The sequence below is a fragment of the Schistocerca cancellata genome, chromosome 3 (assembly GCF_023864275.1).
Source record: "Schistocerca cancellata isolate TAMUIC-IGC-003103 chromosome 3, iqSchCanc2.1, whole genome shotgun sequence".
NCBI lineage: Eukaryota > Metazoa > Arthropoda > Insecta > Orthoptera > Acrididae > Schistocerca > Schistocerca cancellata.
Window position 1 is genome coordinate 922,262,870 of NC_064628.1, and position 26,582 is coordinate 922,289,451.

Here is a 26,582-nt window from a genome sequence, read left to right on the forward strand (position 1 = left end):
CTCCCAACGGGTAAACCTTGTATTCTCCTTCCTCTTCTTTCTCACCCCTTACCCTAATGTCACTAACAGCTAAAACGTCCAACCCCATCTTACTTGCAGCCTCTGTCAGCTCTTCCTTCTTCCCAGAGTAGCCCCCATTGGTATTAATAGCTCCTCATCTCGTTACCACTCGTTTGCCGAGTCGTATCTTAGGAGTCCCTGGTTTGTCAATTAGAGGTGGGACTCCGTCACCTCCAAATGTCCGAGGCATTTTGCTCTAATTGTTGTCAGCTTTATATTTAAAGTACCAGGGAAGCAGGTTGCTAGCCTTACCTGCCCCAGGTCCCATTGAGTTTTACCCCTAACGGTTGAGGGACTAACTGGTGAATTTGGTAGTCTTTGTCGTCTGAGCACAAAGGTGACCATGACTCAGAATATGTCCGAGATGCCCAGCCTTATTCCAAAGTAACTGGTATCCCGACTGTCGGGACCACTTACTTGGCCACTCATACGTTGGCCGTGGTTCATGGACATGACTACAGGAACCCACACCATGAACCACAAAATTATGTGCTAAAGTAAATTCGTACGACATGATTGGCTGAGAGTCCTTCAACAGGGATGTCCAACAGCACGCTTGCAAGCTTCCTCTCTTGGACGCCACTTTGCCGACCCGTCCACCCTTAAGCCGTCGGCACAGGGACCGTGCTTACGAACGTGAACGTTGAGCGTGCAGAGTTCGAGGTGCTGCTGAACGCTCAGAAACGACGCGGCTTGTCCATACGGTACATGTGCCCAATGTGATATAAGCGATAGCAGCGCTCTCCAGCTGCAGTTGTCGGTTCTATCTGGATCGCAAAACACACTGTTAGTTTACAAAATGGACGGGTGTAGAATTCCTACGTCAACTCCATTAAAACTCACATTTCTTCCCTTGTCCATATGCTAGTTGTGTTGTTCTGTCTGTAGTTTACATAAACAAAATCTCCTGTACCCATGAACAAGTTGTAAGGCAAAAAGAAAAGTGCTAAGTCCAGTCGCTAAGGACATAGCCTTATAGAAGTTCCATTACAAATAGTGCGATATAACTTTACAATAATTTTCCATATAAAATAAAAATTATTTCATCATTCCCACTTTTTAGTAAAGCCCTGATGTCGTTCATAATTGACCACTGTTCCTATTCAGTAGCATAATCTCTACATAAAGTGAAATAAAAAACTTGATAAAAGTGAAAAATATCCTACTGCACATAACGCAAGCTGTCTTCTAGATAAATCCAATCCAACAAACTCACTCCTCAGAGAGAGCCCACTTATCTTTACATGACATCGAATATTTTAGAATATACTTCCACTAAACTAACAATAAAGTATCAGAATCCATTACAAAACACAGAGATTAGTAAAAAATGTTCGGGTCCAGTGAGACACGAACCAGTACCAACGTCACCTGTTAGCTCAAATTGAACATCGCTACTCATTACGCCTCATTGACCATAAAAAGCATTGTACTTGTATTTCGCATCTTCCCGTATCCTGAAAGCTTTAATTGTAGATATTAACTGACACTTAAATATAAAAACTGGTACCAAGAACAAGGAGTTTTTTAATGGATCCTCAATGTAGGAGGGTCACTCCAAAAGAAATGCACACTATTTTTTTTAATCCATCTTATATTCTACCTGTTTGAAAGTTTTACAGTTTGTAGATACATCCTTTGGGAACAATATTTTCATTTCTCCACATAATTTCCATCTCTCTCAACTGCCTTACGGCATCTTGGAACCAGCACGTGTATACCCACATGGTAAAATTCTAGACCAACTTGTTGGAGCCAATGTTTGGCAGCGTTCACAAGGGAGCCATCATATTCAAATGTTATTCCACAAAGAGTGTCTTTCAGTTTCCCAAAGAGATGATAGTCACATGGAGCCAGGTCAGGAATGTAAGGCGGGTGTTTCAGTGTTGTCCATCCGAGTTTTGTGATCGTTTCCATGGATTTTTAATTTGCGTGTGGCCGTCGTGCAACAGCAAAACATCCTCCTTTTGCCGATGTCATCGAACACGACTCAGCCGAGCTTGAAGTTTCTTCAGTGTCGTCACATATGCATCAGAATTTATGGTGGTTCCTCTTGGCATGATGCCCCCAAGCAAGAGTCCTTCGGAATCGAAAAACACCGTAGCCATAACTTTTCCAGCAGAAGGTATGGATCTGAATTTTTTTTTTCCTTGGGTGAATTTGCATGATGTCACTCCATTGATTGCCTCTTCGTCTCTGGTGAAAAATGATGGAGCCATGTTTCATCGCCTGTCACAATTCTTCCAAGAAATTCATCTCCACCATTCTCGTACTGTTCCAAAAGTTCGCTGCATACCGTTTTTCTTGTTTCTTTGTGAGCCACTGTCAACATCCTGGGAACCCCCCTGGCACAAACCTTTTGTAACGCTAACGCTTTCAGTATTCTGCAAACACTTCCTTCCCCTATTCCAACGTAGCGTGACAATTCGTTCACTGTGATGCGTCTGTCAGCAGTCACCAATTCGTTAACTCTCTGCACATTGTCTGGAGTGTGTGCAGTACGAGGCCTGCTGCTGCGAGGAGAATCCTCAGTATTGCTGTGCCCGCTTTCATAACGTAATATGCTTGCCCACCGATTAACTGTACTGCGATCAACAGCAGCATCTCCATACACCTTTTTCAACCTCTTGTGGATGTTTCCCATTGTCTCGTTTTCACAGCACAGGAATTCTATAACAGAATGTTGCTTCTGACGAACGTCAAATGTAGCAGCCATCTTGAAGACATGCTGTGACGGCGCCACTCACGGAAACACGTTGAACTAAGTTTGGAAACAAGCGGGAAGGATGTATCAACACAATGTAAAACTTTCACACATGCAGTATGAAAACTGTATTTTTACAAAAATAGTGTGCATTTTTTTGGAGTGATCCTCGTACCATTGCCTAGAAATGGTATCCTTTCATAATAAGCAAGTTACAGTACTTGTTTAAGCACCAATATGGAATCGGTGGGTTCAGGAGGGTAATACGGAACGCCGTGCTGGATCCCAACGGCCTCGTATCACTAGCAGTCGAGATGACAGGCATCTTATCCGCATGGCTGTAACGGATCGTGCAGCCACGTCTCGATCCCTGAGTCAACAGATGGGTACGTTTGCAAGACAACAACCATCTTCACGAACAGTTCGACGACGTTTGCAGCAGCATGGACTATCAGCTCGGAGACCATGGCTGCGGTTACCCTTGACGCTGCATCACAGACAGGAGCGCCTGCGATGGTGTACTCAACGACGAACCTGGGTGCACGGATGGCAAAACGTCATTTTTGGGATGAATCCAGGTTCTGTATACAGCATCTTGATGGTCGCATCCGTGTTTGGCGACATCGCGGTGAACACACATTGGAAGCGTGTATTCGTCATCGCCATACTGGCGTATCTCCCGGCGTGATGGTATGGGGTGCCACTGGTTACACGTCTCGTTCACCTCTTGTTCGCATTGACGGCACTTTGAACAGTGGACGTTACATTTCAGATGTGTTATGACCTGTGGCTCTACCCTTCATTCCATCCCTGCGAAACCTTAAATTTCAGCAGGATAATACACGACCGCAGGTCCTGTATGGGCCTTTCTGGATACAGAAAATGTTCGACTGCTGCCTTGGACAACACGTTCTGCAGATCCCTCACCAACTGAAAACGTCTGGTCAATGGTGGCCGAGCAACTGGTTCGTCACAATACGCCAGTTACTACTCTTGATGAACTGTGGTATCGTGTTGAAGCTGCATGGGCAGCTGTACCTGTACACGCCATCCAAGCTCTGTTTGACTCAATGCCCAGGCGTATCAAGGCCGTTATTACGGCCAGAGGTGGTTGTTCTGGGTACTTATTTATCAGGATGTATGCACCCAAATTGCGTGAAAATGTAATCACATGTCAGTTCTAGTATAATATATTTGTCCAATGAATACCCGTTTATCATCTGCATTTCTTCGTGGTGTAGCAATTTTAATGGCCAGTAGTGTAATAATGCGCCCTCTTTCAAACTCACTTATTTGACGTTACGGTTCGCGTATATGTCTGGCAGGCATCCTGTATGTCTGCTCAAGTCATACTGATCTTTTACCTTCGATTTACAGCTACAACTAGAGTCGCTGGCACATTTTAACGGTAGGTGGTGCTGTTCCGCGATATCGATGTTGACTTCGAACCTGCGGACCACCATGGTTCAAATGCTAATCATTTCCGTAGAACCCACTAATGCACATGTCGAGGTCATCAGTCGCCTAGAACTTAGAACTAATTAAACCTAACTAACCTAAGAACATCACGCACATCCATGCCCGAGGCAGGATTCGAACCTACGACTGTAGCGGTCGCTCGGTTCCAAACTGTAGCGCCTAGAACCGCACGGCCACCCAGGCCGGCTGCACATGTCCTTTGAATATGAACGTTCTACATCTACATCTACATTTATACTCCGCAAGCCACCCAAGGGTGTGTGGCGGAGGGCACTTTACATGCCACTGTCATTACCTCCCTTTCCTGTTCCAGTCGCGTATGGTTCGCGGGAAGAACGACTGTCTGAAAGCCTCTGTGCGCGCTCTAATCTCTCTAATTTTACATTCGTGATCTCCTCGGGAGGTATAAGTAGGGGGAAGCAATATATTCGATACCTCATCCAGAAACGCACCCTCTCGAAACCTGGCGAGCAAGCTACACCGCGATGCAGAGCGCCTCTCTTGCAGAGTCTGCCACTGGAGTTTGTTAAACATCTCCGTAACGCTATCACGGTTACCAAATAACCCTGTGACGAAACGCGCCGCTCTTCTTTGGATCTTCTCTATCTCTTCCGTCAACCCGATCTGGTACGGATCCCACACTGATGAGCAATACTCAAGTATAGGTCGAACGAGTGTTTTGTAAGCCACCTCCTTTGTTGATGGACTACACTTTCTAAGGACTCTCCCAATGAATCTCAACCTGGCACCCGCCTTACCAACAATTAATTTTATATGATCATTCCACTTCAAATCGTTCCGCACGCATACTCCCAGATATTTTACAGAAGTAACTGCTACCAGTGTTTGTTCCGCTATCATATAATCATACAATAAAGGATCCTTCTTTCTATGTATTCTCAATACATTACATTTGTCTATGTTAAGGGTCAGTTGCCACTTCCTGCACCAAGTGCCTATCCGCTGCAGATCTTCCTGCATTTCGCTACAATTTTCTAATGCTGCAACTTCTCTGTATACTACAGCATCATCCGCGAAAAGCCGCATGGAACTTCCGACACTATCTACTATGTCATTTATATATATTGTGAAAAGCAATGGTCCCATAACACTCCCCTGTGGCACGCCAGAGGTTACTTTAACGTCTGTAGACGTCTCTCCGTTGAGAACAACATGCTGTGTTCTGTTTGCTAAAAACTCTTCAATCCAGCCACACAGCTGGTCTGATATTCCGTAGGCTCTTACTTTGTTTATCAGGCGACAGTGCGGAACTGTATCGAACGCCTTCCGGAAGTCAAGAAAAATAGCATCTACCTTGGAGCCTGTATCTAATATTTTCTGGGTCTCATGAACAAATAGAGCGAGTTGGGTCTCACACGATCGCTGTTTCCGGAATCCATGTTGATTCCTACATAGTAGATTCTGAGTTTCCAAAAACGACATGATACTCGAGCAAAAAACATGTTCTAAAATTCTACAACAGATCGACGTCAGAGATATAGGTCTATAGTTTTGCGCATCTGCTCGACGACCCTTCTTGAAGACTGGGACTACCTGTGCTCTTTTCCAATCATTTGGAACCTTCCGTTCCTCTAGAGACTTGCGGTACACGGCTGTTAGAAGGGGGGCAAGTTCTTTCGCGTACTCTGTGTAGAATCGAATTGGTATCCCGTCAGGTCCAGTGGACTTTCCTCTGTTGAGTGATTTCAGTTGCTTTTCTATTCCTTGGACACTTATTTCGATGTCAGCCATTTTTTCGATTGTGCGAGGATTTAGAGAAGGAGCTGCAGTGCGGTCTTCCTCTGTGAAACAGCTTTGGAAAAAGGTGTTTAGTATTTCAGCTTTACGCTTGTCATCCTCTGTTTCAATGCCATCATCATCCCGGAGTGTCTGGACATGCTGTTTCGAGCCACTTACTGATTTAACGTAAGACCAGAACTTCCTAGGATTTTCTGTCAAGTCGGTACCTAGTATTTTACTTTCGAATTCACTAAACGCTTCACGCATAGCCCTCCTTACGCTAACTTTGACATCGTTTAGCTTCTGTTTGTCTGAGAGGTTTTGGCTGCGTTTAAATTTAGAGTGAAGCTCTCTTTGCTTTCGCAGTAATTTCCTAACTTTGTTGTTGTACCACGGTGGGTTTTTCCCGTCCCTCACAGTTTTACTCGGCACGTACCTGTCTAAAACGCATTTTACGATTGCCTTGAACTTTTTCCATAAACACTCAACATTGTCAGTGTCGGAACAGAAATTTTCGTTTTGATCTGTTAGGTAGCCTGAAATCTGCCTTCTATTACTCTTGCTAAACAGATAAACCTTCCTCCCTTTTTTTATATTCCTATTAACTTCCATATTCAGGGATGCTGCAACGGCCTTATGATCACTGATTCCCTGTTCTGCGCTTACAGAGTCGAAAAGTTCGGGTCTGTTTGTTATCAGTAGGTCCAAGATGTTATCTCCACGAGTCGGTTCTCTGTTTAATTGCTCGAGGTAATTTTCGGATAGTGCACTCAGTATAATGTCACTCGATGCTCTGTCCCTACCACCCGTCCTAAACATCTGAGTGTCCCAGTCTACATCTGGTAAATTGAAATCTCCACCTAAGACTATAACATGCTGAGAAAATATATGTGAAATGTATTCCAAATTTTCTCTCAGCTGTTCTGCCACTAATGCTGCTGAGTCGGGGGGTCGGTAAAAGGAGCCAATTATTAACCTAGCTCGGTTGTTGAGTGTAACCTCCACCCATAATAATTCACAGGAACTATCCACTTCTACTTCACTACAGGATAAACTACTACTAACAGCAACGAACACTCCACCACCGGTTGCATGCAATCTATCCTTTCTAATCACCGTCTGTACGTTTGTAAAAATTTCGGCAGAATTTATCTCTGGCTTCAGCCAGCTTTCTGTACCTATAACGATTTCAGCTTCGGTGCTTTCTATCAGCGCTTGAAGTTCCGGTACTTTACCAACGCAGCTTCGACAGTTTACAATTACAATACCGATTGCTGCTTGGTCCCCGCATGTCCTGACTTTGCCCCGCACCCGTTGAGGCTGTTGCCCTTTCTGTACTTGCCCGAGGCCATCTAACCTAAAAAACCGCCCAGCCCACGCCACACAACCCCTGCTACCCGTGTAGCCGCTTGTTGCGTGTAGTGGACTCCTGACCTATCCAGCGGAACCCGAAAACCCACCACCCTATGGCGCAAGTCGAGGAATCTCTGTTCGTTCAAGGTGTTCTTTTTTCTAAAACACGGGTGTATTACAGCGAATCGTACAATTAACGACAGGTTTTGAACAGTTCCTCAGTTTTTTTGGTGCTTAGACACGGCACATATACGTATCGGCTTCAAGTGAAATCCAATATGGCTCCTAGCGACTCCGTACTGAAGCGAGATGGCGTCATGTGATATAGGTGGACACCTTCCATTTCATTGGTCTACATTCAAACGCTCGTTCAGAATATTTGACATTCAGAATATTGCACGTTCGGAAAGACTCTCCACCGTGCTTTTTCTATGCTATGACGTCTGGAACTCGACACGCTCAATGCTGAACTTTCGAAAGTATGTTCGTGCACCGACGGCTTTTCCTACCCAAGTAATCCTGCCGAAGAAAAGGGGACCCACTGTTTAACGCGGAATCTGAACCTCAGTGAAGGGTGAAGGCTAGCGCGAAGGGAGACAAAAATTCTAGTGTCTGGCCGGCATTCAATCCCGCTACACCACGATCTCAAGGCTGTCTCTTTACCACTGGACTACCATGTCCAACTGTTCTGTACTACTTACTTTAAAAGAACTTTCGGTACTTCTGAACATTCTTCATTTTCGACCAGAATGGCAATGTCACTAACGAACTCTGCCCTTTCTGAATTTGTTTCTCATTTCCTTCCAATGTCTTTTTCAGTGTACCACTTAGGCAGCACAGGCGATAAACTGTTTTTCATATGTACTACGTTCATTTTACTCTTCTTACATTTCACAGCTCGTTGTAGGTACAGTTAAGGCCAATCCACACTGGCTGTCATGTCACGTCATGTGCCGTCAAAACACTCGGCACTGCACTTCAAATTGCGGCATCCACATTGGCCCTCCCGTCCCGTCACGTCACGTCACGTCACGGCACTGTCAAGGTTTATTGGCAAGAAAGTTTTGACAACTGACGTCATCCATTCGTTGTTGATCACGTGATCCCCAAGCTCATTTTCTTCCGACCCACGGCCATGTGCAGATCTCCATATGTCGCTATGTTGTCGTTTTAGTGGTTAATATCAATTGTTTTTTATTCGTTATTTGTTATAAAATTGTTTTGTTTCGTTATTTCTTTTCTTAAAAGTTATAATAAATGACAGAATATCAATTGAAGCAGTGAGGCAACAGTCTGATTTGTATGACATGAGCATACTAACGTACTTTTGACCTCTACTACTTTTTAAAAGCGGATTTTTATACATACCGGTACGATATTTAATATTTTACAATGAAATACAAGCAACATGCCTGGAACTTGAAGCGAAAAAGGCACTGTGGCTGGAATCAGATTAATTGTACGGTGGAATTTATTTGTATATTGTCAAGCATTTGTAGCGTTTCGAAAAGAAATGGTCCAAAACCTTCAGACACTGCAAGTTGTTTGTTTAAATATGTTGTAACTAGGCTGTTTAGGTTTTTATGTGGTTTTTATGTTGGCAACGCCACGTAGCGCTCTGTATGAAAATCACTGACTGTGCTATTGCTATTGTAGTGTTGGGCAGTTGGATGTGAACAGCGCGTAGCGTTGCGCACTTGGAGTTGAGCCGCCAGCAGTGGTGGATGTGGGGAGAGAGATGGCGGAATTTTGAGAGCGGACGATCTGGACGTGTGTCCGCCAGAAAAATACTGGATATCATTGCCTTCAGTAGTTAGAATCTTTTATTTAGCTGGAAGTATTAGCGCTCGCTGTATTGCAGTAGTTCGAGTAACGAAGACTTTTGTGAGGTAAGTGATTCGTGAAAGGTATAGGTTAATGTTAGCCAGGGCAATTCTTTTGTAGGGATTATTGAAAGTCAGATTGCGCTGCGTCAGTTTAGTGTTGATCTGAATAAGTAAAGAGAGAAATGTCTGAGTACGTTCAGTTTTGCTCAGCTGTTAGAAATTCAAATAACGTAGAGGTTTACCAGTACAGTCATTTATAAATTTTTACTAAGGGAATGTTTCAATGTGTTTGTGTAAGGCTTATTTATTGTTAAGTAGCTCTCTAGATTCTGATGTGAAACAGTTTTGCAGGCATCAGTGGTCAGTTTTTATGATGTTTCACTAGCGAACCCCAGTACAACACGGCAGTGGTTAGCACACTGGACTCGCATTCGGGAGGACGACGGTTCAATCCCGTCTCCGGCCATCCTGATTTAGGTTTTCCGTGATTTCCCTAAATCGTTTCAGGCAAATGCCGGGATGGTTCCTTTGAAAGGGCACGGCCGATTTCCTTCCCAATCCTTCCCTAACCCGAGCTTGCGCTCCGTCTCTAATGACCTCGTTGTCGACGGGACGTTAAACACTAACCCCCCCCCCCCCCAGTACAACACGGGCGCTGATAACCTCGTTGTTGTGCACCCTAAAACACTAATAATCATCATCATCATAAACATCCCAGTACAACTAAGGCATTTGAACTATTAAAAGTCAAATAAGATGCGTAAAGATAACCTACAAATCTACTGCACAAAAATTTGCACTGTACTGACAGCGAAACTTAACCTTAAACAAACCAGTTTTTCACGCAATGTGATAGCAGCTCGTAACACTGCGTTTCTATTCGTAATTCTGTGTGTAATTTGATGTAACAAATAAAAAAAACTGATGCTTCGACTTTCTAAAATGTAAAATGAATATTTCTCTTCCTCGACCTCCTTGTATAGTGTGTGACATTTCCTTTCTGTACCACGTAGTATTTTTTGGGCCGATAATGTTTTGTGATGTTTTGCACTTCTGTCTTCCTTCTCAAAAATACAAGCTATATCTGCAAGCTGCAAACCATTTGATTCCGATAAATGTCATTTTCGTACAACTGAGGACTCAGATATCCACGTCTATAAGCAGTCACAATGTGTACGTGCACTACGCTCGTAAAAACAAATGAAAATCATCTTGGAAGACCGCAACTCCCGCGAAAATAACAGTTGAGGACAGCCATGCGAGTTGACGTCACGCGACTTGAATTGACTTGAGGTGCCGTGACGAAACGGACAGTGTGAATTCCCCATGACGTCATGGTGCCGTGACGTAACAGTGCCATGACGGCCAGTGTGGATTGGATTTAGTTGTCTCGAGGCTCACCTGTTCTGGAAGAAATCCAGAACGTGCAGCGTAAGGAAATCCCAACGTGTCTTCTGTATATTATGTGTTGGACTCTCTGTCTCTTTCGTTCACTCAATTCCCCTCCTTCCATCCCAGCTGATTCCGGTTCTTCCTTGTGAGTCCGTGTGTTGCAACCTCAGTCCACTACTAGCGAGCTTCCGGCGTCACAGACATCCCTTCCCCCTCCCCCCTCTACCCCCTCCCCCTCCCTCGCGCCCCTTCGCTCCGCATACAATGGCAAATTGCGGAATCGTCCATGTCAGACGGCGCTCTCGACTGTGGAGGAACGGTACAGCGATTTCATTCCTTTTTCCGCGTTATATCGTTAACTCAGAAATGCGCCCCTTTCTACATTGTTGCGAAGCCTCAATTTGCTACGAAATCGGTGAAGTGGTCGCCCGTAAGTTCCTCTCCAACTCCTCTGCGTCTCGTTTCACCACTACTTGTCAGAGCCTTATCGTTTAAATTTGTCGCAAATCACGACGGCACGCCCACAGCAATAGCTCGTCCTAGATTCCATTCCATAAACGCTTCAGCGAGACGGAAGGTAGCATTTTGGCGACATCAGTTGGTTTGTCCGTTTTTGTGGGACACTGCTCTGGGATTTTGTAAGCGCCAAGCAGGACGTAACCGTATACGAATATACGCGTTCGTACACAGGCATACGATAATCGGTTTTGGTTGTTACCTGCAATGTCCGCGTATCTGATCTGCAGCGACTGGCTTAGCCATGTGCTTTTTCTAATTAGACTAATGTCAACTGGTTTAGGAAGAAGACACTGTTTGAAATAGCGTACATAAACTTCAAATGTCTCTGCTCTTGTTAAAATATAATTTTACAACAAACCTGGCAAATTATTTTTTTGCGTCTGTTTGCGATAGGTCCTCTGCCACTGAGCACAAATACAGGCACAGGTTGAGTCGTTATTTGGATAAAGATTGCGTTAAGAATTCTTTTAGTAACTTTCATTACTTGACTTATTCCCTTCATTTGTTGTATTTCGACGTCTTTCTTCACTCAACACCTACAGGTATATTTCTGCTCCCAAGAGGATATTCAGGTTTTAGTTCAAACAATGTATGTGAAATAACATGTTTCAGTCACTGTCTTTCACAAAGATCCTTTCATTCTCATCATTCTAACACAGCACAATTTCAACTTTCAAGTACAACTGGAACTCAGAATGCGACATGACACACATTGTAGAGCAGCCTCCCCCTGGCACCCACAACAGCTTTCGAGCACTAACCAAGAAAAAGAGGGATAATACGTACATCAAAGAAGGACTTTCACGTAACTGACCGACAGTCTTTCGTGAACTAATTCTGATGGTCCATAATAGACAATTCCTGTGTCAGTTACATCAAGTTTAATGATATCTGCAAAACCAAAATTTGAAATAAATCCAATATACAAAACATAATTAGTTCTTGAAAAATAGAAAATACATTTATACGTGTTAGTCATGTTTGGACATGTATTCAGCACTTTAAGACAAAAAAAAAAGACGCACCATGAAGGAAATTTCGGAATGGTATGGGAATCGATAGATGCGATGTGAAATCCTCTGTTATACACACAGGACAGAACAGATAGTTTAATTTGTGGAAAGGGGCCAAAATGAGTGGCTGTCAGTTGCACTCGAACATACTACTTTATTCATTTGACAAAAATTACAAGACTAAGAAAAACATTAAAAACAGAGCAAGCCAAACATTAATTTTAGAACTTACTTCTCGGCTAAATGCGCCATTCAATCTCATGCCACAAGGGCAAAACCACTTTAATTTAAAACTGGCTGAAGGCCAATCACTTAAGACTCAAAAACCAGAATTTGAATTTTAAAAGGCAAAAGGCCTCATCTTAAAACATTTCTCTAAATTAGGCTGAAGGCCCAAACAATCTCACGCCCTAAGGGCAAAACAACTTTAACTTAAAATCGGCTGAAGGCCAATAACTTAAGGCTCAAAACAGGAATTTGAATTTTAAAGGCAGAAGGCCTTATCCTAAAATTTCTTTAAATCAGGTTAAAGGCCCAAACAATCTCTCACCTTAAGAGCTAAACAACTTTAATTTAAAATCGGCTAGAAGCCATACATAAACAAACAACAAGAACAAATAAGAAAAGGCAGCACATCAAATGGCACTCAGAAGTTTCCAAGGGTCGGCCTGGAATTTAAACACTAATGCTCGCTTAGCTGAGACGCAATCGGCCCAACAATTCTCAATCCGACGGCAACCCAACTGACATACAGTCAACGGACCAAGCGGCAGGATAACTTCCACTCCACCCAATCAGCACACAACAGGGAGTTGAATGGAACAATGCAGAAGATATCGGCGCCCACAACGAATTACACATTCAGCTGTCAAACTATACACCATGCTGGACAGCCACAACACGACGAGGAAAATACACTGCCTGAATTTACGCCAACGGCCAGGGCAGGTAAACGGAATGTTAACAGCCACAAGGCCGAAGATTCCGCTGGTGCACTTCAGTTCAAAATAATCAAGTTAAGTTAAACTCCACAGGAGGGCGGCTAGAATTTCGCCGACTTGAAAACACATGTTTCTCACGGGAATGTCCCAACAGACCACAACAAAATTCAAACGACACATTGTGAACAGTTTGGGCTGGCTGGTAGAATAAGTTTCGTGTCTGGGATCAGTGAGTCATGGACCTCGTAGCAATGGGAACAGCCCCTCACACTCAGACAGCGCGTGGACGCCGCCAGCGGGCCCGGCCAGATATGCGCCACGGAGACATCCTCGCTGCTCCACACCAACCGGCCAACTACCCGCACACGGCGCAGCTGGAAACTATAACTGCCAGGCCAAAGACAGTACAAAGGTTCGAAGATCGATACACGCTGCTGCTGCAACTCACAGAGAGAGAGGGGATAACAGCATAATGGCGATAACCGTGGGAAACTAATCACAGAATAGCAACCAGGGTTTAACGCAAAGCATAACACGAGCCAGCTACAGCTCACGATGGACATGTACAGACAAACAAATAATTATAATTTCAGAAAAATTGGATGTTTCATTAAAGGGAAAGAGCTTCGCAAGTTCAGTAAGTCAAAAACGCAATTGGCCGCCTATGGCCCTTATGCATGCAGTTATCCAGCTTGGTTCTTATTGATAGAGTTGATGGATGTCCTCGTCAAGGATATCGTGCAAAATTCTGTCCAGTCGGCGCGTTAGACCGTCAAAATCGCGAACTGATTGCAGGGCCCCGCCCATAATGCTCCAAACGTTCTCAGTTGCTGACAGATTTGGGCGAACTTGCTGGCCAAGCAAGCACGAAGACAAGTAATAGAAACTTTCGCCATGTGGAGGCGGGGTATTACCTTCCTGAAATATAGCCCCTGGTTGGCTTGTCACGAAGGGCAACAAACCAGGTCGTAGAATATCGTCGACTCACCATTGTGATGTAAGGATGCCACGTATGACAGTCAGAACGATCCTGCTATGAAAAGAAATGGCGCCCCAGATCATCATTCCCGGTTGAACCAAAACACGAGCAACAGTCATACTGTTACCCGCCATTGTCCGTGACGACTACAGACACGTCTTTGCTAGTCATCAGGGCTCAGTTCGAAAAGGGAGTTATCACTGAAGACAATTCTACTCTAGTCAATGAGATTCCAGGCCGAATGCATTTATTGAGGCGCCCCGAACAGCGTTGGGATACAACCTCAAGGACGCCCGCCGACCAGGAGTGACGGTCTGGGGCGCCATTTATTTTCATAGCACGACCTCTTACGTTGTCATCCGCGACACGCTTACAGCACAGCCGTACTTCAGCCATAATCTTCTGTCCGTTTTCTTGCCCTTCATGGCAAGTTGTCTTCGACTTACATTTTCAGCAAGATATGCCCACCGGCACGGCAAGACGTTCTAATGACTGTCTTCGTGCTTATTAAGCCCCGTGTAACGGAACATATTAAAGGCTTTACTTCACCGAAGTATGCGATACGCTCCAAATTCACCAGTTTAACGAGTATTTATGATGATAGAAAAGTTATTGTGTATGTTAACAATGATTGCATAACATGTCTCCATAAACTGTCAACCCATTAAATTATACTGAATAACTGACCCACACAAAAGTTTATATCACTTGATCACTGATACAGCAAATGTCATCATGTAAAAACACTAAGTTCATCTTAAATAATTAATATGAAGTACGAAAAATAGTGGCCAACTTAGGTATTTTGGATCTCCTTAAATAAAAATCACCCAGTGAAACCTATTTGTTCACTAGGAGCGTTTTCACTCAGTATTCACGAAATCAATCCTATTTTAGACGAAAACCAATGTAATTCTTAATAATTCATGTTATTTACTTATTTATGCAAATTAGAGAAGTCAATTGACAAACTTCTAAAAAACGGCCTTTTTGTAACAAAGAATTATTCTGTCAAGTCAACAAATCTGTCTGTCATTTTAATAACATGTTAAATTATGTCACTCGATGCAAATTAATAACTTTTCTGCACAAATTATGATAACAGATGTACATGTGACTTGTAAACTGTATCTCTTTTTAGTAGTTCTTTGACAATGTTATAAATACAAGCAGCAAGAACGGTCGGGAGGCAGTCGGAATGTCACTTTGGTAAAGTGTGTTTGTGTGTTATTGTTTGAGGTGGATAAACAATGCAAAGAACATGTAACGGAAGTACTACTTGGTGTTGAGTCATGGTCTTTGGTGGACAGTGGAATTAAGATGGCCACCAGAATAATAAATATTTGAAGTTTACATATTTGTTGGTTTCGCTCGTTCTTTATCATCAAAAGCACATAAAAAACACGGGACCTCATGTTTTTAACCCTAGACAACCAGATGTAGAGCCAGCATCAGCATCGAGAGACAGCAGCGATCCAGCAAGTAGCAGCGATTACCACAACACAATGCATTTTAATGGCGCCAACCTAATATCAAGTGCTAACAAGCTCCGTAAATGAGAGTGAAATAGTGCGATTATAGCAATTAGCAATATCTACGACCAGGCGACCATTACACCCACCTGGCCAGCAAGCTCACCCAACCTGCCACCAACTGAGAACGTCCGGAGCAGCCAGCTCGGGATTTTGGCCATCTAACTCGTCAATTTGACGACATTCCTCAGAACAACATCCAACAACTCTCTCAGTCAATGACGAGCCGAATAACTGCTTGCATAAGGACCAGAGGGGACCAATTTCTTCATTGAATTGCTCAATTTTTGAAGCTCTCTCTCTGTAATAAATCATACAATTTTTCTGAAATTGTAATTATTTGTTTGTACATCTACATCACATCTGCCGAATTCCGTCCCATTCGGATTGTTTCAAGCTTTACTCGACAGTAGCAGAGCAGTGTAATTGAAGAAGTGTCCTCAGCGATATTTTCCGTATTTCGCGATCTGTAGACCAGTTTTGCAGGATTTAACTGTCAGTGCGATATGACTGCTGTATGTTTCTTTCGATCTGTACAAACTAGTTTTGCCGCTGAAAGGCTCGTAATTGGTCCGTCTGCAGAAAATGGCGGACAGTGCTCCAAAACCAGCAGCAGCAGCAGCAGTTTAGTGGATATATACAGTAAGAACCAATCAGGATGCTCCAGTCACATGAAGTACCATGACGTCAGAGAGTCTCAAGACATCCTTTGTGCAGACCATAGGAACCTCAACAGACTGGTTCGAACAAGTTCTATGACATATGAGACTAACATGATGTCTTCTTTTTTCGAGTGTTCGGAGACAAGTCTAAGCAGACCATCCTCCTATGGTTCACTCAGGTGCGATGATATCCCTCATCCTGTGGCTTTAGACCATCAGCTGTAGAACATAAAAATTCCAACTGTTTTTCTCGTCTGTAGGCTAGTGCTTCGAATTTTGTTTGTGTAATTGTAAAGATTTTCCCGTCTCCGATTAGACACCAGTGCGTGCTTCTAGAAGTCAGGAAAATAGCGTCCCTGACTCCAGCAGCAGCAAATATAAATTAAGCCCACTCACCATTTCAGAGAAGTGATGAACACCACAGCAGATGTAGGACTCAGAAATATTTCTCTCTGGCAGTGCTTTCAAACAAGCAACTAAAACTCGAAAACTGATGAGCGTCGTATTTAAAGTTGTACAGATATTTATTTTGGCTTCCTGACATCATCGTTTAGGCCTGTGAAATCAGATATTGCGGCTGATACCGGTTTCGGGATCTGTTTGCCTCAAAAGCGTGTGAAGTGTCTGAGGGAGGATTCACAAGTGTGCAGTGATCTTTTCTTAGAGTCCATGTTGAAGCGTGGTGGTGGAGGTATTTCTCAGAATAAAACCTGTAATTACATCGAAATTGTTTAAATATTCTAGCATCATCTCCAACGCTCTCAGTTTCTCTCGTTCTTTGTGCAGTGGTACATTTCATTCCTGTGACATACTCAAGCTATGTATGTGACCGTATTCCATGTATTGCCTAAGCACCAGACGTAATAACTCTTGAAGCAGTTGGTGTTCAATGACAGGGGGTATCTGTTTGCTGTGGATGGGAAGGAGGAAAGCTGCAGGTATTTCCAATATGACAGGAATTACACAGTTTACCTGCAGCTACTAGATGGTGATGCCATGAGCCCAGCACAGGGCCTCTCTTGCAGTGGGGCTTGGAGACTATGCCTTGCATCTTGTGCTTTGAAAGACTGAGTGGACTTTTATTGAATGATTTACAGTTAAATCAGTCACATTGATCAGCGTAAGTTCCGAAGTGTAACTTAGTCTCATCCTGCTGCATCTTCACTATTTGATGAAGCGTATTAGTCTTCACTAAATATCATTGCTTTTCAAGCATCGTGCAGAGAGCTATGGACACAGTTCTGGCCGGCCGCGGTTGTCTAGCGGTTCTGGCGCTGCAGTCCGGAACCGCGTGACTGCTACGGTCGCAGGTTCGAATCCTGCCTCGGGCATGGGTGTGTGTGATGTCCTTAGGTTAATTAGATTTAAGCAGTTCTAAGTTCTAGGGGACTTATGACCTAAGATGTTGAGTCCCTTAGTGCTCAGAGCCATTTGAACCATTTTTGACACAGTTCTCAGCTGAATGATTACAGCTAATATACCCATCAAACTCCTCCTTCTCCAGCATACATATCTCACCCACTGAACACAGTAAACAACTGTGTCCATTACCCCAGACCAGCACCTAGACACAGACCGAGGCCTTTTCCTGCCATTTTTCCCCAGACCGCTATCTTGGATTATGTCATAGGAGGAGAGGGAGGGGCGGGGTCCAACAGCGCCCTCAGTTGGCAGGGGTTGTGAAGTAGGTCAGCTGGACTCCAGAACTGATGGTGAACACAATGGTGGAGCTCCTGTCTATGACAACTCAAGTTGTTTGGATGAAGAATGCCTACAAAACAGACTTACGTGCGTCCTATCCAGCAGACCAGCTCAGACTGAGTCCTTTTACCGCCAATTTCCAAATGGAATAGGTGTGTCGAGGGGGCAGGAGAGGCGAGGGCGGAGAGGGGAGGGCGGAGAGGGGAGGGCGGAGAGAAGGGTTCTGGGAAGGGGGAGGGGAGGGGGGACTTAGGTTAGTGGAGATAGCCCAGTTGACCTATTTTCCCGCCAAAATTAGAACTTTCCGCCATGACGTCAGTGCGACTTTGCCACATCTACGACCACCATCTTGGATCCGTCATCTTCAGTAAATTTGGCAACAATGCCGCTACTGAGGCTTTCTTAACTTCTGTGATAATCAGTACCAACCACTTAGTGTTTCGTATAAATGGCGGTGCGATTTCCAGTAACATCATAGACGGTTCACCAGTCTAGAATTACGTTAATGAATAGGCGTTAATGTTCTGTATCAATACTTGGTCAGTTAGCATATTTTTTTCTTTGAGATTTTTTTTTTGTAAATATCTCATCAGTACCCAGGTGTTCTACTTTTCCTAGGATCAGACTCCAGATACCAGTCCTGATCAAGTTAGAGTGTAGTATTGTCACAGCTTGGCGAATTGACCCAAATGTTACTATCGGCTGCTGGTTGTCAATGGCAGGGCTAATTTAATTCATACTTTAGGAGTGACCACAGCGTTGTGAACACTACAGTGACAGCCATCATACATAAATTATGTGTTGACAGGAGAGCCAACACCGTATAGCTAGAGGAGGCCGAAATGCATGCGTTAAGCTCACGCAGACTGGCGTGAGGTCTGGAACAGTGTAACGTAGTTAATATAGCAAATAAAGTACGTAGTTGATGTAATACTTAACTTTATTCCATAATTGGAGAACATCGGTCTTGATGATACATAAGTGCAATCTCAATATACTGGTAATGGCGCCTTGCTAGGTCGTAGTAAATGACGTAGCTGAAGGCTATGCTAACTATCGTCTCGGCAAATGAGAGCGTATTTGTCAGTGTAGCTTCGCTAGCAAAGTCGGCTGTACAACTGGGGCGAGTGCTGGGACGTCTCTCTAGACCTGCCGTGTGGCGGCGCTCGGTCTGCAGTCACTGACAGTGGCGACACACGGGTCCGTCGTATACTAGCGGACCGCGGCCGATTTAAAAGCTGACACCTAGCAAGTGTGGTGACTGGCGGTTACACCACAATAAACTCAATTAGTCGGAGTAGTGTGAGAGTCTGACTTTCTTACAAAAAAGTGAAAAATTAAAATTCATAAAATAAAACTAGAAGATATTTAATCATTTACCACTGTGGTGATGTAGGAAGAGAAAAGGTAAAAATAAAAAAAAATAAACAAATAAAAAAGAGAAAAATGAAAAAAATAAAAGATCCTTTGAAATACTGCGTGTCTATGTACAGAGAGCATAGCCAGTCCTAAACCCCGGTGAAATGTGAAGGAATGCCGGTACTGTATTACAAAACTGTTGGCAGAGCCCCTCCACTGTTGCAGCTTCCCTTGACGATCGGGAAATACACGGCTAAAATATTTGTTGTCAGGAAGACGACGGGCCGGAAAGCCCACGTTCGGAAGGCCCACAACACCGCAGCCGATGGGCGCTTGGAGGAAATGACGTGCTACCGTGGTAAACCAAGTACCCTCCCCCGCACAGCGCAAAGTGCCTCGGGGACTGTAGGTGTAATACGGGACGCCGAAGACGAATAGACGCCTGCCTGTCTCTGTCTGGCTGCTACGGACCGCGCCGCAAGGAGCTGCCGCGGACGTACTCCCCCCCCCCTCCCGTTCTGGCCCGCTGCCACCGGCCGACTAATCGCTTCCTGATCACAGTGGCGCCCGTCTCTGCTCTAATTTAATTGCCGACAGCCTTTCAGAGCGGGAAATTGCCTGGATCACAGTGGGCCGCTGTAGCCGACAGCGGAACCTGTAGGTAGGACCGAGGGCGCAGGGCTGCCTGCGTGGGGACAGCTTCCCTGTCTAACAACTCTACCACAACAAAGGTCAAAAATTAATTATGATTGCACTGTTGCTCACGCTGCTAAATATTGCATTTTCGGGCAACAAAAAAGTTATATTATGTGACAGGTGTCATTAGAGCACAGTTAATAAAGTCATTTCTTGAAATAATGCATAAACTAGGCACTCATCTTTTCGTGTTTCCCAAGCTGGTCTCGTTGTGAACTCATGGCTCAATCGTCGAAAATCTAGGTAGTGATGATTCCAAGCTCGGATGCAAAGAGGCCTAGGTGTTATTCTGCGATATTCAAAAGTTTTATAGATGTGTTTCATAAACCATTCTTGAAGATTAAACTTTTGCAAGTTAGGACAATGGTGATGTAAAAAATTAATCAGCACTCCGAATTTAAGTTACACTTATTTTTTATTACTTTTGTTGCAATATCACGTAACTCGTTCCAGAACATCACTTCACAATATACACTCCTGGAAATGGAAAAAAGAACACATTGACATCGGTGTGTCAGACCCACCATACTTGCTCCGGACACTGCGAGAGGGCTGTACAAGCAATGATCACACGCACGGCACAGCGGACACACCAGGAACCGCGGTGTTGGCCGTCGAATGGCGCTAGCTGCGCAGCATTTGTGCACCGCCGTCGTCAGTGTCAGCCAGTTTGCCGTGGCATACGGAGCTCCATCGCAGTCTTTAACACTGGTAGCATGCCGCGACAACGTGGACGTGAACCGTATGTGCAGTTGACGGACTTTGAGCGAGGGCGTATAGTGGGCATGCGGGAGGCCGGGTGGACGTACCGCCGAATTGCTCAACACGTGGGGCGTGAGGTCTCCACAGTACATTGATGTTGTCGCCAGTGGTCGGCGGAAGGTGCACGTGCCCGTCGACCTGGGACCGGACCGCAACGACGCACGGATGCACGCCAAGACCGTAGGATCCTTCGCAGTGCCGTAGGGGACCGCACCGCCACTTCCCAGCAAATTAGGGACACTGTTGCTCCTGGGGTATCGGCGAGGACCATTCGCAACCGTCTCCATGAAGCTGGGCTACGGTCCCGCACACCGTTAGGCCGTCTTCCGCTCACGCCCCAACATCGTGCAGCCCGCCTCCAGTGGTGTCGCGACAGGCGTGAATGGAGGGACGAATGGAGACGTGTCGTCTTCAGCGATGAGAGTCGCTTCTGCCTTGGTGCCAATGATGGTCGTATGCGTGTTTGGCGCCGTGCAGGTGAGCGCCACAATCAGGACTGCATACGACCGAGGCACACAGGGCCAACACCCGGCATCATGGTGTGGGGAGCGATCTCCTACACTGGCCGTACACCACTGGTGATCGTCGAGGGGACACTGAATAGTGCACGGTACATCCAAACCGTCATCGAACCCATCGTTCTACCATTCCTAGACCGGCAAGGGAACTTGCTGTTCCAACAGGACAATGCACGTCCGCATGTATCCCGTGCCACCCAACGTGCTCTAGAAGGTGTAAGTCAACTACCCTGACCAGCAAGATCTCCGGATCTGTCCCCCATTGAGGATGGACTGGATGAAGCGTCGTCTCACGCGGTCTGCACGTCCAGCACGAACGCTGATCCAGCTGAGGCGCCAGGTGGAAATGGCATGGCAAGCCGTTCCACAGGACTACATCCAGCATCTCTACGATCGTCTCCATGGGAGAATAGCAGCCTGCATTGCTGCGAAAGGTGGATATACACTGTACTAGTGCCGACATTGTGCATGCTCTGTTGCCTGTGTCTATGTGCCTGTGGTTCTGTCAGTGTGGTCATGTGATGTATCTGACCCCCGGAATGTGTCAATAAAGTTTCCCCTTCCTGGGACAATGAATTCACGGTGTTCTTATTTCAATTTCCAGGAGTGTAAAACATACTTGAAAATACCTTCCTCACTGTTAAAGTACACATTTCATAAACTGACTACAATTTGCGTCTTTTTAACATGACGATCTAATCTTGACTCTATAATAACCGCTTACGCGCCCAAAATCAGAGTTACAATTACATCAATGATCATAGTGGCAAAATAAAGAATACACATAAGAATAATATCATTGCAATATATACATATCGATGTATCGAAGTACCTCTACATTAATGAAATCAAATCTGAATGTTGTCACAGAAATATGTTAACTATTTTACAGAAACACAGTAGAATATTGCTGGTATCGAGAGTTTGAGGTATGTGCCGTAATGGTTACGTAATTCAAGTACCATTACACCTGCCAACACGGAACACTGCTGTAGTGGCAACAGGTTAGGGCCAAGCAGCTGATCCCCGCTGTTATTCAGTCAGTACGTGGGACACGAAGTATAGAAAACCGACGAGAAATTTGGACGTGAAATTAAACTACAGGGAAAAGAACTAAGAAGTTAAGAGCGTTTTTGAAGTCAACAGGTTTCCCCCACAGCAGATACATAAGGCGGTGCGAATGAGACCAAAGTTGGCGTCAACCAGTGAAGAAGAAGACACAGAAAGACGTAAATCCATGGCTTTCCTGCCGTATCTCGGAAGTCTATCGTCAGAATAGGATGGATCCTCAGCAAGCACGAAGTAAAAGGATTGTTCGTCCTCCGCCGAAGACAATGGCACTCTTGGGTGCCGTTAAAGATGACTGATGCTCCGAAAGGCTGGGGTTCACAAGATCCCCTGCGAGTCTGGCCTCTCATACGTCGGACAGGCGATTCGTACAGTGCACGAAAGGTGTACGAAACACTGCAGGTACGCCGGCTACTTACAGTCAAATAAATCGGCTGTGGCAGAACACTGTACTCATAATGGTCACTGTGATGTACGGAAAAGTCTACATCATTTTCCTGGGACACGGTGGTGAAATGGTCAGCTGAAATTCGCTTGGCGACGAATTTAATTGATAGAGATGGCGGATTCAGCTTGGATAAGTCATGGAATCCGCCGTTTTCTGTAATAAACTCACGGAGGCGCCGCTACAGTGCGGCTGACAAGGAAAGGTCACCAGCGGTGGGATCGACATTTTGAAACCGTGTATACGGTGACATAAGGTCGACGGTATAACACCCTGCAGCCATTCACCCTGGTGGGCCATTGTTTGCGAGTGATCGACGAAAAATTTTTCGGAATTTTGTGTGACTCTTAAAAGCGTTCAAAACAAACATTTTATATATTGTGATTCTTGAGTTTCTCCCGGCGTATTTGATAATCAAAATATCCACGGGTGTGCTGCCGGTCTATAGTGTCCAACGGGCACAATATTTCGGCGATCATACATGTCACCATCATCAGGTGAACTGACGGACTGAGCTCCTGTGAACGTGCCGGCACGGAGATCCGTACGCTATGGTTGCTCAGAGGGAACTGGGTTCGGTGCTGCTGCTGCTCCTTTTGTGACTTCCTCACTGTGAGGAGGTTCGGTTGGAAGTTTGTGGCCTGCTGGCCTTTACTCCCCTGGGACTCTTGACGAATCTTCTTTCTGTACTGGTAGGTATTTCTGGACTGGTAAGGAGTGCCGGTGACCTATTTCCTGTACTTGTCGGTGTGACGATTTTTCTTCTTCTTCTTCTTGGCTGTTGCTGAGGGCTCTTCCTCGGTTGGGATATTGTGCGAAATGTATCCCGCTTTATCGTATTCTCCGTTGACCAGAGAGATGACGATACAGCGCATTTGCCACTCTGTGAAGATAGGGTAGGAGTCAATCAGATTGAACTCCTCCCTAGAAAGACCAAGAAGGCCTTCTGGATACCCAAGTGGGCGATGTGGAAGTTGAGGTTTAGGATGGTTAGGTGGAACGAAAGGATATGGGTTGTCGTGGTGGGGGTACGTGCCATCGCGAAGCGATGCAGCGATCTTCTGCGTTACAGCGCTTGCGCTGTACATATCTGGAAGCGGGAGGAATGGGACTTCTTCCCACTCTTCTTCTTGCGCTGCTGCTTCCGTGTCCGTCGTGAGCTGTGTTGCCTCCCCTTCGGCAGGCTCGTCGGTCTGCGTGGCCACCGTCGCGAACTCCACGCGTGGGGGAGTCGCCTGGGTGGCTGTGTCGACTGTTGTGGCGGAAGCTGCTTTGGCTGAGCGAAGCTCTTGCGTCAGCACAGCAATCTGACGCCGAGCCTCGCCCAGTTCCGCCAGCATGGCCGCCCTCTCTTCCGCCATGGCGGATTTGAAGGCGGACATGGCTTCTTGTACGGCGTCGTTAAGGCGCCTGGTGACGACGTCTTCTGTGCAGGTGACCACCTCTTCGTGTGTGGTGGTCACTTACTTCTGCGTCTTCTTCTCCGGTCCTCGCCAATTTCTTCTGTAGGCGCAGGAACGGGCGTTGGCCGCGTGTGCGCCACCGCAGTTGGCGCAGGTGCAGGGGGCGTCCTTCTGCTTCTTGCAGTCACGTGTGTCGTGTGCTTGCGCACACTTCAAGCACGCGACTGCTCCGCTGCAGTGTAATGGTTATGGGGAGGGCTTCACATGTAGACAGTCTTGGGATCTGATTAGCCAAAGTGGTCACACTATCCACGATCTTGCACAGTAGCCGTGGGGCTCGTGGAACACCACGTCATGGCTGCCCAAACCGTAATGGAATCCCCGCTATCTTTTACACTTAAGACTAAATCCGACCAGAAGTTAAAACAGTGTACAACAAGACTCACTAGGCGAAATGACTTTCTTCCATAATTCCATAGCCGGTTTAGGATTTCCAGCTCGCTCTGGAATTCCCAGGATCTCGTCGAGCTACCTTCGTGTTGTTTTGATGACGATGATGTTTGGTTTGTGGGGCGCTCAACTGCGCGGTTATCAGCGCCCGCACAAATTTCCAACCTTTTCTCAGTCCAAACTTGCCACACTCATGAATGAGGATGAAATGATGAGGACAGCACAAACACCCAGTCATCTCGAGGCAAGTGAAAATCCCCGACCCCGCCGGGAATCGAACTCAGGACCCCGTGCTCGGGAAGCGAGAACGCGACCGCGAGACCATGAGATGCGGACGTGTTGTTTTGATGTCGGCAGGGCTCGCGAGTGGTTTCCGGCACGACCTTACGGCTGTCGTCCTCTTATTTTTCGTCACAATCCTCTTCAGTGATCGTCCCTCACGATCACTAAGCACACACTTTCATCATCGTTCTGACTTAGTAGACAGTGCTTTTCCACTTTCCCTGTATGTGGTATAAGGCGTCTCTTGAAACACCAAGTACTTCGGCTACCTTGGTTACAGAAGCACCAGTAAGAGCACCAAAAATTTGTCTGCGTTCGAATTCACTTAGCTCCACGACTGTTCTGACCACAGCATTCAGAACACTGCACAGGTGCTACCCGTAGTCAGATACGACAGCACAAACTGCAGGCTAGGCTAGCATCTGCATTCACGTTCAAGCACGCATTTCTCGCTCTGTTTCTGATGTCTCTTTGTCGCCACTGTTGTATTCTCGCCACTGTAGAGTCTTGTACCATAGTAATCAAGCGAGAGGCTGTTGTCTGGTGGCCGCTTTCCTCTTCCTTCAACACAGGAACCCACCTATCTTAAGAGTGTCCATACGTTGTGGTACAAGCTGTTCCATAATAGTCCACATTAGCCTCACTGCTGGTGAAGTACAAGTACCCCTATGTACCCTGCTCCGCTCGCTATACCCTCTCGTAGCCGGTGATGCAGACTATCAGACGCCAACCAGAACAGTGACTGAGCTAGCGGCTGACACGTCTGAGACTGAGCCCTCCGGTCCGTCACGGCGATCTACATACACTACTGGCCATTAAAATTGCTACACCACGGAGATGGCGTGCTACAGACGCGAAATTTAACCGACAGGAACAAGATGATGTGATATGCAAGTGATTAGCTTTTCACAGCATTCACATAAGGTTGGCGCCGGTGGCGACACCTACAACGTGCTGACATGAGGAAAATTGCCAACCGATTTGTCATACACAAACAGCAATTGACCGGCATTGCCTGGTAAAACGTTGTTGTGATGCCTCATGTAAGGAGGTGAAATGCGTAACATCACGTTTCCCACTTTGATAGAGATCGGATTGTAGTATATCGCGATTGCGGTTTATCGTATCGCGACATTTCTGCTCGCGTTGGTCGAGATCCAATGACTGTTAGCAGAATATGGAATCGGTGGGTTCAGGAGGGTAATACGGAACGCCGTGCTGGATCCAAAAGGCCTCGTATCACTAACAGTCGAGATGACAGGCATCTTATCCGCATGGCTGTAACGGATCGTGCAGCCACGTCTCGATACCTGCGTCAACTATCTGCACGAACAGTTCGAGGACGTTTGCAGCAGCATGGACTATCAGCTCGGAGACCATGGCTGCGGTTACCCAGACAGGAGCGCCTGCGATGGTGTATTCAACGACGAACCTGGGTGCACGAATCGCGAAACGTCATTTTTTCGGACTAATCCAGGTTCTGTTTACAGAATCATGATGGTCGCATCCGTGTTTGGCGACATCCCGGTGAGCGCACATTGGAAGCGTGTATCTGTCATCGCCATACTGGCGTATCACCCGGCGTGATGGTATGGGGTGCCATTGGTTACACGTCTCGGTCACCACTTGTTCGCACTGACGGCACTTTGAACATTGGACGTTACATTTCAGATGTGTTACGACCCGTGGCTCTACCCT